At 43.5% G+C, this 4,335-nt stretch overlaps 1 pseudogene; it reads right to left on the bottom strand.

Moving 5' to 3' along the window:
* Positions 1-1,386: 1,386 nt before the first annotated feature.
* Positions 1,387-2,044, bottom strand: LOC146608633 (uncharacterized; annotated as a pseudogene).
* Between the last annotated feature and the right edge of the window lie 2,291 nt (positions 2,045-4,335).

Genomic DNA, 4,335 nt, shown 5'->3' on the forward strand with positions numbered 1-4,335 from the left:
TTGCAGAAAAGTGACATGACGTGACATGTTTTGCTGAAAAAAAGAGAGTTTCATAGAAACATAGCTTCAAGGTGCATGTGTCTTTTCACGTTCATGCTAAATACAAGCCTAGTCTAGTCTCATCTTATTCCTTATTCTATTTCATTCTACACTTTTCTAGTGTGAAAATCTGACAGAATAATGGATTGCAAAGTCCAAGTAATTTTGCACATTACTTCTGAGTCATTGCCTTGCATAATGAATACTGGCTAATGCACTTTTTTGTTAATTCACCATAAAGCATTAAAACATATGTGCTTATGTATCACTGCAGAGCAGTGCACATATTCTTAGCATAACCAGGAAAGGTAAGTGTGATGCCTTTATTTATTGTTTGTTTCTCTCTAACACAAAGCCTGGCTTTCTCCAACTTTGTGTTATCATTACTGGCCCTGATATATCAGTTAAGTATCTTATTCAGCTTATCTGAGAGAATACGTCTGGCCAGTTTTCTGATTTTTTTTCTTTACGTTTTATCCTTGTATTTGTTGAGAGCACTAAAGTACAAGTCAGCATAAAGCCTGCTTTGTCTGGGCTCAATCACTCAATTGAAAAATATACAAAAGGTAAAAACCAAGGCTATTTTTCCCATTACACACATTTAAACACACAGCTTGATGTTGGCTCTTCGAGGTATAATTGTTAACGGAGGGCTGTCAAGGTCATTTTGAATTGTGGGTTTCATGTAGCCCAATTTGAACTGAAGTGAAGCAGCAGCAACACTCATCTATTTGGTTCCCCAAATCCATGTGGGGAGTTTCAGCTAAGTTAATGAGTGACAACTACACAAGCATGGTTTTAACCTTTTTTAACTGAACGTTAATGTTACTCTGTCAACAGCCTATTGTCTAAATTACCGAGCTAACAGAGCTACGTAAACAGAATGAACATGAGAGCAGCTGACTGCAGACGTCAACAATGCAGCGCAATGGAATAATCTCCCGATCTTTGCGAAAGTTATAAACCGTAATCCAGTTAAGGTACAAAAAAATCATTTCAACAAAAATAGTGATGCAGTTCACTCTTTTTTTGCTCAGCCCAACTGTCTCTGTTGATGTGTGGAGCAGCCCGTGTCAGTCGCCTCCTTCACATGTCACTCACTCATCCAGTCATGTTCTGCGGTCTCATAAAGAAACTCAGCGTTTTGATATAAAGTTTTTCCTTGTTCCCGAATACAAATATTTTTAAAAATAAATATTCGTAAAAAACACGTTATTTGTGCCTTTCCGAATACCATATTCAGGTTCGGCTCCACCCCTAATCTCCACTGTCTTTTGAGCGTTCAGCACCAGGTTGTTGTGGCTACACCAGGACACCAGACGTTCAACCTCCCTCCAGTAGGCAGACTCATCCCCATCCGAGATGAGTCCGATAACGGTGGTGTCATCTGCAAACTTGATTAGCTTGACAGACTGGTGGGTGGAGGTGCAGCAGTTAGTGTACAGGGAGAAGAGAAAGAACAAAGCCTTGGGGCGAGCCGGTGCTGATGGTCCGGGAGTCCGAGACATTCTTTCCTAGTCTCACGTGCTGCTTCCTGTCCGTCAGGAAGTCAGTGATCCACCGGCAGATGGGATCAGGCACATTCATCTGGGAAAGCTTGCCTCGGAGATGGTCTGGAAGGATGGTGTTGAAGGCACAGCTGAAGTCTACAAACAGGATCCTGGCGTAGGTTCCTGGGGAGTCCAGATGCGGCAGGATGAAATGTAGAGCCATGTTTATAGCATTGTCTACAGACCTGTTGGCTCTGTATGCAAACTGCAGGCGGTCCAGGAGGGGGGGCATGGGGGTCTTAAGGTAGGAGAGGACCAGGTGTTCAAATGACTTAGTGACCACAGATGTCAGAACCACAGGTCTGTAGTCACTTAGTCCAGTGATCCTTGGCTTCTTGGGGACAGGGACTATGGTGGAGGACTTGAAGCAGGAAGGCAGGCACATGACATGCTTGCAGTGAGGAGTTGAAAATGCCAGAAAAAACTGGGGCCGGCTCATTTGCACAGGCGTACATTGGAAAGGAAGATCCCAGGAAGAGCAGTTCGTAGTCCGCGCCTCCTTGGACGCACGAGTGCGCCAGTTCTCTTTCCTCTCCTTCGGCGTCTCACTTTCCTGATCAAAGTCTGTAGTAAATCCGTCGCAGATGCGATAAATACTGGAAAATAAATCCACAGGTGTAGCAATCCTGTAGTTAAGAAGCTCTTCTCTGGTGTAAGAATATTCAGAAGAATGTTCAGACACACAAATTATGCACAAAAACAAAACAGAAGTAACGCACTGAAGTACCAGGGCATCCATATGCAGCGCCATCTTGGAAACAATCATGCCATATCCTTCAGTGGAGTCACTGTGATATCAGTTCACTTTATCTACCTTGCATTTAATTATTTAAACCCAGATTATTTAAACTAGCCTTTTAAATCAAACAGGTGACCAATGAGCACAATGGGGAAAAAACCCACTAAAACTAAAACACTACTAAGTTGCCCTCTGTAATTACCATTTTCCTGAAACTGGGATTTTTCATCAATAATGAAAGTTATTGTAGATTCAGAATATTTGACTGAAAGTTTGAATTGAATGCTCCCATGTAATTGCAGGGAAAAGAGTTTAAAAATTTTGTTATCCAGGATATTTAGGAAAGGTTCAAACTTAAAGATTTTTGTTTAGCAATATCAAATAAGCAGTGTGGTATACTTTGCTGAGTATAGTACTTTAAGTCTTGTAGGTCTCAGAGTGCAAACTTGAGTTTTGCTTCATTGTTAGCTTTACCGTTATCCTCATCCTATGCATTGTTGATGAAGGATTCAATTGAGTTTTATTTATCCAGGGACAAATCACAGCAGCAGTCACCTCAAGGTGCTTTAAATTTAAGGTACACACCCTACAATAACAGAGAGAAACCCCAACAATCGAATTACCCTCTTTGAACTCCATTTTAACAGGAAGAAACCTCTGGCAGAACCAGGCTTATGGAGGGGCAGCAATCTGCCATGAACAAAATACTTGGGATTTACTGCTTATTCTGCCAATAAAATATATGAATTGGCTTTTGTTAGCTTGTAATGAACACGTCTGTTTTCTTAATTGTCAAAATGTGTGTGATATTGTAAAAACAATATTTTTGATAGAGAAAGAAAGCTGCTCTGTAACTGACCTTTGACCACATCGTGGTAGGCAACCAAGCAGTGTTTTCAAGGCATCCCTTAATATTCAAATCTGACCACAATGGACCACTGTAAGTAATTTGTCAACCAATTAATAGTTCCATGCCTGAAAAAAAACACACAATCTTAAAAATCAACCCTTGGCATTATTGATCACACATTCATTAGGGCCAGAAAGACAACTTTATATCTCAGTTATTCTCATTACATCTCATTATTTGTAAAATTGTCATGATCCTGGGTCCTTTTGACCCAGCGTTTTGTGTTTTCTCTTCGCGATTTTGGTTCTGTTCTCTAATTGGTGTTTGCCCTGTTCCCCCCGTGTGTTCCTGTTTTATTGTGAAGGTCTGCGTCTTATGTGAGTGTTTTCAGTTTGCCTCCCTGGTCTCGTCATGTTAATCACTCCCAGCTGTGTCTCCCACCTGTGTGTAATCTCCCTGTGTTCTGAGTGTATTTAAGTTGTATTTTCTGTCTTAGTAATCGCTGGTTCGTCTGTGTTGTTTCCCCTCGGTCTCCCTGTATGTATTTCCCCGGACCTCCCTGCACCGTCATTCCTGGTTTGTGTTGTTAGTTTACCCAGTTTAGGTTTCGGTTTCATGTTCACACCCCGTTGCTGTTTGTACCCACTGCTGTAAATAAACACTCACCTGCACCAGAGCTGCCGCCTTTTGGGTCCTTACTACAAATCCACACGGCTTGCCCCGCAAACCGTGACAGAACGAACCAGCCACCATGGACCCAGCGGCAGTCAATCCGTCCGAGGAGCTCCAGGATGACATCGGCTACAATGTGGAGATCCTCCTCGGGCTGTGGCTGGAGAATCCTCCGTACGAGCTTCGCCGCGCCGTGGAAGGTCGGCTACAACGTCTCTTTTCCGGCCTGCCATGGATACTGAATTCACTTCCTCCGACCATACAGGCTTTTCTCCGGCACACACCTCACCTTCTCTCAGCCACTCCTGCCTCACTGCCCGACTCGCCGGATGTGATCTTGCCCGGCCCGTCGGAGCCGTCTGCGGGGAGGAAACGCCGATCGCGCCGCAAGCGCGCCACCCCACAGCCGGACGTTCGGGCTTCTAAATCGCCGGCTGTGGTGAGTGAGGACTCTTTTTCATTTTCAGACTGCATGACTGTTCATT

Source organism: Diplotaxodon limnothrissa, linkage group LG23 (genome assembly GCF_057381915.1).
Source record: "Diplotaxodon limnothrissa isolate DT_005_m linkage group LG23, D_limnothrissa_male_GT1.1, whole genome shotgun sequence".
Lineage (NCBI taxonomy): Eukaryota > Metazoa > Chordata > Actinopteri > Cichliformes > Cichlidae > Diplotaxodon > Diplotaxodon limnothrissa.